General features: G+C 39.8%; 1 pseudogene; it reads right to left on the bottom strand.

Annotated features, from left to right (window-relative positions):
* Positions 1–5,423: 5,423 nt before the first annotated feature.
* On the bottom strand, positions 5,424–6,129 carry LOC123252179 (annotated as a pseudogene).
* Positions 6,130–14,031: the final 7,902 nt, after the last annotated feature.

Below are 14,031 nucleotides of genomic sequence, written 5' to 3'. Positions count from 1 at the left end.
GGCTTAATAAGTGGTATGACTGGAGTCTGCAAACATTTATATGCAGGTGAACATTAAAAAGGTAAATCATAAATGTCCCAAAGGCCTTCTGAGGGCATCCATCACGCCCTGTAGTGTACTTCAATATAGGTGTGCAGAGGTTCTATGTACTTCACAAGATAATAGAATTCCTTATCACCTTTGGGCACCTGCATGCAAATTCATCAACACCCAAGAACATTTACATTCATCAGTACCAAGAGCTTTCAGCTAAGAACCCAGGTACAGAATACTCTGGTGGCTCTTTTTAGGCCACTAGTGAATAAAAGATAGAGGACAGAAGACAAATAGCTATAGAGACTACTTCTTTTAATTCACTCTTCTGTGCATTGAAAGGTAGACCACAAAGCTTTGATTTTCCAGGGACCATACTAATGAAATATAGCAGTAGGTCTGTGTGGAGAGAAGAAAAATATGTTAGCTATTCTTACTTGAGAGGATTAGAGGAGAAGACCCCAACCAACAAATTGGGATCTACTATATAGACTACTATACAGCAGGCTTCCACTGCAACACAGCCCAACTACAACCAAAATCCTCACCCAGGTTGTAAAGAGTGGTATGTTTCAGGTTCCTATTCTTGCATAGAGACCTGACTATTCCTCCCCAGTTCTGCGTGATTTCTAAACTTAAGGAAATTTAAAAATAACTCTTTACAATAAAGTTAGCTACTTCCAAGTTAAGGAATTTATAACCCTCTTCTATTTTCATTAGCTTTGGTCCTCTTATTATCAACCAGTTTAATTATTTTTCTTATCATTAGCATATCTTCAAACTCAGTCTCTCTTTCATTTTATAAAATGATTCCTGGCTGGAGGGATAATCTGATTTTCAAGGTTTCCATATCACCAGGGTTTTCAGCCCACTTCTTAACCTTTCCCACCCTTATTTCCCTCCTTTTCTTTGACCTCAATAGCTTTGAATTCCTTAGTTCTTGCATACTTCTCAGCAAAACCAAGATTAGCAATAGGTAAACCATTTCGGGTAGAACAGGGAACACTTAATAAGGGCTCATATATTTGATTACACTCCCTAGCATTTGGATGTTTAATAATACTTGAAGTAAATAAAGTATTGGAGTAAAGGTTCAAAGCCTGGACTCCAGGATCAGAGTGGGGTGTTATTACTACTTTTTAATTTAAGTTTTAAAAAAATCTGCATTTCTCACTAAGAGCCATTCCTTATAGCAAAGAAATTTTAAAGAGAAAGGAAAATAAAGCAAAACCAATATATGCATTATATGGAGTGTTCTATACCTGTAGTATGGAGAAATAGGAGGAGATGATTTCTGTAGTGCAAGATTGCTAGCAGAAGCCTTTTGCTTCTGCAATTTCAAACTGTCATAGCCTGGCAGTTGGAGGTTTTAGAATCTTCAGAAAGTCAGTAGGAGCCTGAGACTATAAATAGTGCTAAAGTTCCAACTGATGGGGCTTTTGCCTTCTGGCTTTTGCTTTGCCTGGGGGCTTTGGCTTTTGGGCTTTGGCTTAGTCTGTTGGCTTCGGTTTTTTGGCTTGGCTCTGGTCTTTTGGCTTCGGCATTGGCCTGTGCTTATTTTGTCTTGGGGAAATTTGGACCTATCTGATTTCTCTGGACCCCTCCCTGATCTCTCCATTACATCCCTGCTATTTCCCCTGAATTTCCCTTTGGGCCCTGGGAGGAAGGGTGGGCTTGGTGATTGGACATTGTGGGTTTAGTTTCTGCAGGCAAGTAGGGCATCCTAAAACAAATTACCCCTAATTTAGTGATTTGATAAATACTTTACTTCAAAGGCAGTCAAACCTTCCTGACTGGGAGAGCCTGACACTCTCAGTCTAACCCTCTCCTGTAACCCATCCCCCAACACCACCCTTCTCCCTAACAGCAGTTAGAAAACCTAAAACCTCTTTCCCTCTGATTATTCCTGACTTTAATAAATCCCCTTTGTTACCTATACAAGCCTCTGGTGAATCGTTGTATTGAAGATTAAGGCAAGGGCTGAAGAGGGAAGAAATCATTTCTTTTATTTCTTGAGGGAACCGCAGGCATCCATCTTGACAGGAAGTATCTCCCTGAGACTTCCTGAAGACTTCAGTTTCACTGGCAGGGAGGAGACCTTTTGTCTCTTCCCTCGAGGGACTTTAGAAACCAACAAGAGAAACCACAGCCTCCATCTAAACTTTTCTGTCTGGCCCAAATTCCTCTTGTACCTTAGAAATACCTTCCCTGCCTGAAGGGTTCAGCCTATCTCCCCAGTAACCTCTGTCTCTAGCCTCGGGGAATAAGCCTGTTTAAGCTGCCCTCCTGTATACTCCCTGTCATTCCCCTACCTTCTTATATACCACCTCATCCTTCCCTACACTCTGCTATCTCCTTCATTCCTTCTCCTATCACCTATATCCCCTTTATCCCTCCTCACTACCCAAATTGTCTGAGACCTGCCTAGATTACCTACTTCTTTATAACATTTCATATCCCTTTTTATGGGAACAAGTTTGATTGTAGTTTCACAACATTTTTCTGTCTGATTGTTTTGATATTTCAATTTATGTTGTAATTATTTTATATATCATTTTCCTGATTTGGCTTACTTCACTTTCCATCAGTCTTTACATGTAAATCTTTGTATTCATCATATTCAGAAAGCACAAGAACATTTCATGTGCCACATTCCCCAGTTGAAGAGCATCCTTTTTGTTCCCAGTGCTTTGCTACTACAAAAATGCTGCCGTAAATATTTTATACGTGAGGTTTTTCTTTTTTGTCATTGACAAAATTGGGGATATTTTCCTAGCAGTGGAATCTCTGGGTCAAAGAGTGGATATTTTAGTTCTTTTCACATAAATCCAAATTGCTTTCCAATGGTTGGGCTGATTTACAGCTCCGCTAATAGTATATGTGAACAACCATTTTTTTATAACCATTGCAGCACTGAGTATTCTTATCTTTTGTCTCCTTTGCCAACTTATTGCATATAATATGAAGCCTAAAGATTGTTTTGATTGAAATTTCTGATTATTGGTGATTTGTTTGTAGCCTTGGGAGTAGAATTTTGACATCTTGCTTTGGATACACAAATGCCCTGTTCTGCCCTATCTATCCTGCCTTCCCAACCTGTCACACAACTCAGCTCTTGACCAAAAAACTCACCAGATAGCACTTTATAGAAAATCTCTCACTGATTTTAACAAGTTTTTAGTTCACTTATAGATGAAGAAATAGAAGCCCAAGAGCAGGCCCCAACTTGGATTAAGTCCTTTGTATGCTCTGATTTATGGTTTTAGTCTCAACCATGGGGCTGATTTGCCTCCTACAAAAGAGAGATGAAAGGTAATGTATTGGCTAGATTCCAGCTAGAAATCACTACTATTTGCTCCTAAGGAAAGGTAAGATCAGTGCCTAATATATTAAAGAAGTTCAATGAATATTTAAATAAAGTGTAATGACTGAATACTTGCCTGAGGATATCCTGGAGCTGCTCTGGCCTCTAGATGATATCACAGTAAAGGGAGAAATGCTAAGAACGTGATTGTGGGGTTCCTACCAATGATATCCCTATGACTCTGATATTACTACTAGGCCTAATAATAATTGTAGCTAACATTTATATAGCACTATGTGCCGGACACTGTGCTAAGAGTAAGAAGAAAAGAATCCACATATTCAAAAGTACTAATAGCACCTCTCTTGAGAGGCAAAGAATTAGAAATGGAAAAGGAGTGCCCATCAATTAGGGAATAGCTGAAGAATTTATATGAAATACTATTGTACCATAAAAAAATGAAGGGAATAGTTTCAGAAAAGTCTGGAAAGACTTGTATGAACTGATACAAAATGAAGTGAGCCAAACTAGGAGAACAATTTATACAATAATAGTATTGTAAAAACAATAAACTTTGAAAGACATAGGAACTCTGATCAATTCGATGATTGTCCACATTCCTAGAGGACTTGTGATGAAACATTCCTATCACTTCTTGATAGGTGATGGACTCAGTAAAGTTTGAGGTGTGTGTATGTGTGTGTGTGTGTGTGTATTTGTGTTTGTTTACATATATGTTTAAGCATGACTAGTGTAGGAACTAGTTTTCCTTGATTATATATTTTTATTATAGGGGTTTTATTTTTCTTACTTTCCCAAGGGAGAGAAAAGAGGATCTTTGTTTAAAAAATAAAAACAATATTCCTAATACTGGGTAGGAACATGTGTTCATTCACTGAACCCCCCTGGACCTTGAAGTAGGATAGGTAGGGGGGAAAAAATCTTAATAATCAGTATCATGTAGAGATGTTTCCTGCATAAATGGAACCAACTTTGTTCTGTTTACATGAAATTTGTAAAGCAGCATTGCCTACTTGGTACAATGAATCAAATTTAAGTTATCCTATGCACTAGTTCCAAAAGGTGGTGTAGAATATCTTCAGGTATTAGCAGATCTCCTCAGGCAGAAGGTATTCAAAAGGTTTTATTGATATATTTTGTTTTCATACCATTCATTTCTATATAAAGCAAAACCACTACTCCCCACTCTGATCCTCATCTTCCCCAAAACTGAACAAAGAAAACAAGTTAAGCAAAACCAAATGACAATAGTGACCTTCTCACTGCTACTAAAAGGATAGAGACAAATTTTATTCTCTGTTCTCTGTACCAGTTCATATAAATCTCATGTTATTCTGAATTCCTCATATCATCTCACTTCACAATCATTCCATTTCATTGGTGTTCTACTGTCTGTTCATCTATTTCCTAATCAGTGGGTACTTGCTGTTTCTCATTCTTAACTACTACAAAAAGTATTGCTAAGAACATTTTGGTAGACTGGGCTTTTCTGTGTTTATGCCTACTGGAGTACACCTACTAGTGGGATCACTAGCTGACTAGGGAGTAAGTGATTTCATCACATTTCTCAAAAAGATCTCCTATTTTCTTTTCATCTTTCTTTTCCATTCCTTCCTTCCTTCCTTCCTTCCTTCTTCCCTCCCCCCCCTTCTTTCTGCCTGAGGGCCCATGTGGACTTTATTACTGTGTAACATTGCCTCCATTGGCACCAGGAATGGTGATAGGTCGTTATCCCTACTCCTGTCTTTTCCAGACTTGAAAAGGAGCAGTGCTTGTACTGTTTGGCCCTGGAACATTATTCTAATTCTCAGTCCCTGGGTATCTCTGGAAATGAGAAAAGTTCTGGGGCATAAGACTAAAATGGGACAGAGCTGGAGAGGAACAGAAAGGCATCTCATCCCTGCCACCCCACCCCAAAAGCAACAATTTCATTCTTTCTTCATGCCTAGTAGGTCAACACTGAACCAAATTCCCTTCAATTTTCCATCTTGGGGCAGATACCTACTTAGGCCTGGCTGAAGTTCCATTCGTCACTGGTTCTCACTCCCCTCACTAGCCTCATCTTCTACATCTGGTCCCATTCCTGCTGGGTCTCCTCCAGGTTTTATATATCCTCTGTGGACAGATCAACCCATTGATCCAACCAAAAGAACAGCTGCCTGTGGAAGTGATGAAGAGCTGCTTTTCTTGCTTGTGGATGAAGCTCCCCACTTGTCGCTGGAGCCCCTACCATCAGAACCTGACATTCACTCGTTCAAAGGCACACACGTGGGGCGGACGTTTCAATGATTCTGTCTGCCATTTGGGTTCCCAGGGATCATGTCCTATTTTGACAGACCTGAAAAGGGCAAGATTCTCATCGTTCCCTGGGTGCAATCAGCAATGTCAATCTGAACCACCTTCTGTGTCTCTGCAACAAGAAAATGAACTTTGTCCCAAGTCCCCATGTCTTGGTGATACCAGGTTTTAATCTTGAGGAAGAAATCACCCATCACATATGGGTGATGGCAGTTTGGGGGCAAGGATAGGCATCCCAGGTCTTCTTGTGAAACACCAGGGAATCCTCAGAGGAAAGAGCCAAACAAATCCTGGATCTTGTGGGTAAATTGTGGTACTCCAGCCCCCCCTCACCAGGGCTAGGGCCCTGTAGAGCTGATTGATGAGGACTTGGACATTCTCAGTGTGTTATTCGTGCTGCTCTCGGTCATGTCCACTTCATGCTCCCACACGGGGCAGGGCAACAGCACCTCAAACTCTTTGATCAGGTCCATCTTGTTTCTAGTTTCTCAGATTCCCCATTCCAACCTGACTGGTGACCACCTCCCCCCATTCCAGAATCCTATTTTCCTTTTTTTTCCCCCTTAAATTCCATACCTACTTTCTTAGTATTCTAAGACAAAAGAGCAGCAAGATCTAGGCAATGGGGGTTGAGTGGCTTACCTACCCTGTTTGGAAGTACCTGAGGCCAGATTTGAACTTTCAGCCTTCTGAGTCCAGGCCTGGCTCTCTTTCCACTGTGCCACCTGGCTGCTGCCTTGTTTTCTTAAATAGGACATTATAATGATGTAAGTAGATAAAATACAGTGATACTTCCAAGACTATTTAGGCATGTAGTTCTACTTGACCCTACACTACTTGGCTCCAGATTGCCCTGCCTTTGGAGCTTTTGTAGCAATTCCTTACAGGTTTTTCTGTCTCCTCTCAAGAGGAGCATGGCCTAAGGAGTCATGCCAGAATTATCAGCTTCATGAAGATCTAAGTTCCAGCCTTATCTCAAGCCCTTTTAGCCCCCCACCCAGGAAGCTCAGAGGCTGCCCTCCCTAGTGACTGAGACAGGCTCATCGCGCCTGCTCCACTTGTTTGTTGTAAGGCCTAGTAAAGGGGATTAGAGAGGAGGAATAAGGTACAGAGGGGGCACTAGACAGAGTTAGTGATTGCTATTGATCTCATGTGGCTTCCGAAGGCCTCCCTCTTCACCTTGGTTTTGACCATTTTTAACAGTCATTCAGATCTTTGCTGCCCTTAGGAGTACAATCTTGTTAGAATTACATGCAAAATTGTCCTTCGTGCTTAGTCTATTTTCTCTTGAGAATCTTAACCTGGGCTACTTTTTGTATACATAAATATTCTGATCACCATAAATCAATATAATGCCTTTATCTATTTCATCCCTATAATTGCACTGTTCTAAAAGGAGCTCCACAGCCTTCGCAAAATAAGGAAACTAAGTCCCACAGAAAGGATGTGGCTTGCCCAGGGTCACACTGCTAGTGCCTGTGATGACATTTGAAACTGGGGCTTATTCCCAGGCCGATACTTTACCCACTCTCTCTCTCTATATATATAGCCCTGGACAAGTTTAAGAAATAATATTATGATACATAAATTGGTAGAATTTTCTGGGGCGTTCTCCACCCCGCCTCTAAAAAAGAATCATTACTTGTAGCAGCCGTGTGTTCATCTTCCAATTGACCTTTTATTTACTCTCCCATTGCCCCCTTGCAGCTATTTTGGAGGGAGCAATTTAGTTAAGGCAGATGTGGAATCCCTTTGGGCAAATGTGCATTACCAGCTTCTGCACTTTGTCACTTAACTAAACCTCCCCTTGAAGGCACCTGAGCCATTTACACCTCATAAACTCAAAGCCGTATTGGATCAACACGGCTGCATGAGGGTGGTATTGGGATGGGACCAGATGGTTAGGACGGGCCAGTATCAGGATGTTAACTATGGTTTGGAAAGGCCAACAGAACCCAGCCAGGGCAGAGCCTGGTCTGGGACCAGTACACAGATAATGAAACACAGTAACGGGGAGTGTATCTTATTAAAGTAGGGAAAGGTTGAGAAGGTGAAGGGAAATATTAATGCTGAGATTACTAACTAAAGAACCCCAAAATATGAAGCCTTCGCATGAAGGATCTTCTTAGAGTTAAGGTCCTAGCCCATCTCCCTGACAGACTAAGCTGTAATCCCAGGCCCTGTATACCTGGTCTGCCCTAACCCTCTGGGGGTTATGGGAGATCCTGGCCAATACCAGATCAGGCAGGGATCCAGGGACAGATCCTAAGCCCAAATGGACTCGGACCTTATCTTAGACAGCTGCCTCAGATCTTCTTCAGGACACACAGCACCAAACCAGCAACACAGCAGTAACACAGGATTGGGTCCAACTCCCAGGACTTGGCATCCACACTCTCCAGGATTAAATCCAGAGAGAGACAGACAGCCGAACAATCCCTGAGGTTTTTTTTCAGATTAACCCTCCTTTCTAAGATTCTAGAATTCTCTTTACTGCTAATCTCATGCCACTGTGTTCTACAAACCTAAACTCATCTTTTCCTTAAGAAAGCCATCGTGAAAATAATACAAATTTAGAAAAAATAGTTACCTAATGTCCAGTTCTCAAATTGCTGGAATATAGTGGCTTCAGCAATACATTTTTGAGTAAATAAAATTATTTTCTCAATGACATATATATACATATGTACATATATGTGTGTGTGTGTGTGTGTGTGTGTGTGTGTGTGTGTGTGTGTGTGTAAAACCCTTATCTTCTGTCTTAGAATCAATACTGTATATTGATTCCAAGGCAGAAGAGTGGTAAGGGTGGGCAATGAGGGTTAAGTGACTTGCCCAAGGTCACATAACTAGGAAGTATCTGAGGCCAAATTTGAACCCAGGACCTCTCCTCTCTAGGCCTGACCCTCAGTCCACTGAGCTACCCAGCTTCCCCCAACTAATATATTTTTAATGTCTTTTTTCTATTAGACAGCTAGCACTGATTGCCAAAAATTTCATAAAAATGCTCCATATGATAATCTCTGGTAGTTGAATTGGAATTTAGTTTTTAATGGTTCCTATCCTCTAAAAATTGAGTTTTCTGCTTTGGAGGAAGCAACCTAGGAAATAGGCTAGATGTCCTAAGTTCTCATTTCTGCTCCTGGCTATAGCTATGGTGACTCCTTAACTACTTTTTGCAGGCTATAAACTAAAATCCATGCTTACTAGTCTTGGCGCAATGAAACATCATTTAGATGCATGGTAGGTATCAAATAATGCTAAGACATGGCAAAAGGACAGAATTGGTCATTAAAAAATTTGATGTCATCCCAATTCTGGTAATATATATGACCATGACCAAGTCATTTAATTTCTCTAGGCCTCACTTTCCTCATTGGCAAAAAGCCTGGGTCAAATTAGTTCATCTTTAATCTCATAAGTTTTATCAAGCATAGCATTTTTGATATTCAGTATTCATGTGAATATTTACATTCCTCTAAAGTGTAATTTCAAACCCTAGGCCTCTGCTAATTACTTACCCATTTTTGAACATGTTAATAGCCATGGGCTCTCACTATGAGGAATGATGTGGAATATAAGTATGGCATGATCTTTACCCTTTAGAAACTTATGTTCTTAAATTCTTTTCTCCTATGATATTATAACACACCTGCCACATAAGACAAAGAAATATGTTTTTTTATTTTGTGGTTAATTTTGCTTTGATTTCTGCTTTTCTCATTTTTCCCCTCATTTAGGTTGATTGACATGATTCATGTCTAATCAATCAAATACGTGTGCTTTGGGGGATAGACATCGTCCCTATTGGCAAAGAATTTATAATCTAGTTGTAGAGACAAGGCATAAAACACATGAAAAGCTAACTAGGCAAGACGAGACAAGACTATGTGAGATGTCCCAGGGCACCATGATTAATTCATTGTAATTAACAATCACTGAGTGTAAAGCACTGTGCTAGGTACCAAGGATATAAAGAGACATTAAAACATGGTCTCTGCTGTCACAGGAGTTTACAGGCTTGTTTGAGGTCACAGGACCCACATAAAAATTCCATGATGAATAGTTCCATCTTTGTTCCATCATCACCTTGAAATTCAATATGCCAAAAAAAAAAAGAAAAAATCCTGAACTTATCACCTTTCTCCCCAAACCAGTTTCCCTTCTTTGTTGTTTTCAATTGTGTACAACTCGTCTCTCCTTTTGGAGTTTTCTTGGCAAAGATACTGGAATGATTTGCCATTTCCTTTTCTATCTCCTTATACAGATGAGGAAACTGAGGCAAACAAGATTCAACAATTTGCCCTAACCTTCTTTATTTGTCTTTGTGGTAATATTATCTCCTAGTTACTCAGATTAAAATCTTCAGATCCATCCTTGTCTCCATCTTCTCCTTTCAAATCCAGTTTCATGATCCTTTGTATATCTTCTATTCTTTTCACTTAGCAAATTTTGTTTTATATATTTATGCTCTTTCATTTTATAGAATCATCATTTGTTTACTAGGTGTATTGACCTTTATATTTAGTGAAGATTCTTAAGAGAGGAACTATGCCATTCACTTTTTTCCCTTAATGTTCCACTAGCCATCATGCATTTGTTATGTGCCAGGAATTATACTGTGTCAGCGGGACAAAAGAAAAAGCAGAAATAGCCCCTGCCTCCAAAGAACTTACATTCTAATGCAAAAAACAGCATATACATAAATGTTACATATTTCAGTTCTATTTCTGGTTCAACCTTAGGCTATGTGACGCCGGGCAAGTTAACCTCTCAGACAACTCTAAAGTTGCAGAGAAGTGCAGTAGCAGAGAAGATCTTCTCACAAGGAATTCTTTTCCCCATGAAATCACAGAACCAATGCCATCCCAATTAGATCACACTTTAAAGGTTACAGGAAAGATTTCCCAACAGCCCTGGGATATGATGTGACTATTATCATCACCTCCACTTGATGGATCAGTGATTTGAAGTCATAAAGATGATATGATATGCCTAGGGTCACACATCTCACAAAGGCAAGAGCCAGGATTTGAGCTGAGATTATTCCCAGGTCAGCACGTTCTTTCTATCACCCCAGGATGCGTCTGTCAGACTGTCCCATCATCAGCCTCATCAGAGACAGGAGCCAGTCATATGCCGCTTGTGGAAGAAAGTCATACATGGCTAACACGTCTCACATTCTCATTTGACTTTTAATATATTTATGAAATGTGATCATAAAGTACTTGATTTTACAAGCATAGCAGAAACACTTCTAAACATGTTGTTCTTTAGAGCGGTTGCCCACACTCTTTGATGGGACTGCTTTTGAGTCCTCATCTGGACTTTGGGGATGACCCTTGTAGTTTTCCCTCCATATATTCTGTAATGTTTGAGAGATGAGCAAGTTCCATCAGATTCATACGTGTCTTACTTTAAGACAGAGCTCTGCCCTTAGGAGCCTCCAGGTATTTCATTTTCAAATGTTATGCCCTCATTCTTAGAACTTTCCAATTGTCTGTTTCAGTCAAGCCACCAAAGTCCTTGGCATTGTCAAAAAATTCAATATCAGAAACAAATGTGATTTTATCCTTTGTAAATGACACTAAAGAAGCCAAATTACCATCTGCTTTTCTGCATCCTCCTAAGAACCATGGGACCTCTCCCTAAGACTCATAGTCAATACCTTCCATGTGCCCTGTCTCCCCAGGTAGGCTCCCTAAATTTTAAATTCATCCCAACTCTACTTAGTGGAGTGATTAACATGTACTTGATTAACTTAAAGTCAAAGCTGGAAAGAGATTATTTCAGAGAAACATGGGAAGACTCACATGAACTGATGTAGAACCCCAAAAGGGTATAGAGCAGTGATGGGCAAACTACAGCCCACAGGCCAGATGTAGCCCCCTGAAATGTTCTATCAGGCATGAACATTATTCCTAATCTGATGAATATAATACAATAAAACTTCAAAAGAGTTGCCTTAAAAACAGACTGACAGATGAGCATTTCCTTTCCTTTGGTCCCCTCTTTAAAAAGTTTGCCCATCACTGGTATAGAGTAACAACATTGCTGTAGAGACAAAGAACTTAGAACTTAAGGACCTAAAAACTCTGATCTGTGGAATGACCAATCCCAGCATTAGAGGGCCAGAGACAAGTACACTACCCACCTTCTGTAGAGAAGAAATGAACTGCAAAATAAGGTAGATATTTTTGGACACAGCCAATGCAAGAATTAGTTTTGCTTGACTATATATATTTGTTACAAGGTTTTTCCCCCTTTCCTTCCACAAAGGAGGGAGATAGAAGAGAGAGAAAAAATAAATAAATTTTTGTTTATTGCACGTTCAAGAGCTTTTGATCACCTAACACTAGAAACCCACTGCCTGCAAGAGATGGGATGTTTTGTTTCATTTTTTAATTTTTATTATCATACAAAACACATTTCGATATCGGTCATTGTTATAAGAGCATACTTATATAAAACCAAAACCCCAAAATAAAATTATAAATACACTGATGTGAAAGATAGTATGCTTTGATATGCATCCATCTGACTCCAGGTGGGATGCTTTCTTCAAGAAAAAGGTAAAATGAAGAAATCAGGGGCCAAAGGAGAACAATATGATAGATTATTCAAAAGGAAAGTAGAGCAGGTAGATTTTACATTTTTGATTAGACCAGAGTTTTTGTTGGTAGGGAGAACTTCCAGTGAAGAAGTAATACCCTCTACCAATGTAGACTACTCTATAACTTATGTAATCAAAAAAGTTGAGTGGCATCCTGAGAGACTAAATGATCTGCGCAGTCTTGTAGATAATATGTATCAGAGGCAAGCCTTGACCTATATCTTGCTGACTCAGAAGCCAGTTCTCTCCCATTGAGCCATACAGCTTCCCATGTAGAAAGATAAATATGTGTGATATATAGAGTAGAATGTATTTAAGAACTGAGAATGAGAGTTATCCCATATAACTGACTTTGGCAAGCTAAGAGGGAAAATCCACAACTTCCTGGAATGGGAATACCCATTCCACTTTGAGATGGCTAATTATAAAGTTTTTCTTTCCATCAAATGGAATTCCACAGTTTCTTCCCATTCCTTGCTCTGTCCTCTGGGGCCAAGAAGAATATATCTAACCTCCTTCCTACATAACAGCCCTTCACACCTTTGAAAAAAAACAGCTATCTTCTTTAAGTCTTCCCTTATCCAGGTTAAACATCCCTATTTCATTCAACTGATCTTCAAACGTTATGGTCTTTTGTCTTCTTATGATTCTGGTCCCCCTCCTATGAATGTGATTCAGCTTCTTTATGTCCTTTCTCCAATTTGGTACCTAGAACTGAACACAAAGCTCCAGAAATGATATGATTAACTGGATTATCACTTCTCTCATTTTGGATACCATGCTTCTCATCATTTGGCCCAACCAACATTTTTTGGCTGCTATGTTACACTGTTGATCCTGGCTTGCCAAAGCAGGACCAGCAAAGTGGAAAGGATTCAGGTAAGGAAGGGGAAGAGGAGGAAGTCTAGCCAAGTGGGTGGAATCACTGAGGAATTTGTCAACAAATAACATATTAGGGTTGATATAGGTGAATGGTCGGAATCAGGGAGGTCCATACAGTGCCATTTTATGTCCCAGTTGGATGTGGAGAACAACATCAGTATGATTTAGTGGCAGAGATCCAAGAAAGCAGACTGTTGGCATCAAAAAGTCCTGGCAGCAGGTAAGTATGCTGGCAGATAGATAGAGGCACCTGGGTAGTGTCATGGCAGGTGGAAAACTAGGTTAACATTAAAGAGGTTAATATTTCTGTCTTTTGGCAATTATTTATGAATTCTTTATGCCCCCATGTGCTATCAGTTTTTATAAAGGTGTCATGAAATGCTGAAAAAAAAGAAACCAATTAAGCTCCCTATTCACTATCTAAAGTCTATTTTATCTCGTTTTTCCCCTCCCAATTTGTGAAGTTATCTGTGAGAAGGGGGGAAGGGAATGAGTTGATCCCTGACCCACTGATTTCCCCTAGCACAGGATATAATCACAGATAATTAGGTACTAAACTAAGTGTAAGATGGATGTGATCATACTTCATAAAGGGATAACACAGTTGTTAACACATTAATACCTCATTACCTATGATTATGTTCTAGGCTGGGGGAAATCAGTTGGTAAGGGTCCAACTCCCACCTTTACAACTATAATAAACATGGATTTTTCTGGGACTCTCTAGTACAAGAAACTGAGGAAGGCACTCGAAACAATAATAGTTAAGTTTTCCTGTCATTAGAGAACTGGGAATGTGCATACAAATATACCCAAAGCATCCTGGTTGATTTGCTAGGAACAGCAAATATTTGACTGAGGGGGAGAATTGTGATAGGAA

This window comes from Gracilinanus agilis, chromosome 6, assembly GCF_016433145.1.
Source record: "Gracilinanus agilis isolate LMUSP501 chromosome 6, AgileGrace, whole genome shotgun sequence".
NCBI classification, from domain to species: domain Eukaryota; kingdom Metazoa; phylum Chordata; class Mammalia; order Didelphimorphia; family Didelphidae; genus Gracilinanus; species Gracilinanus agilis.
This window is presented reverse-complemented; position numbering and strand designations above follow the sequence as displayed.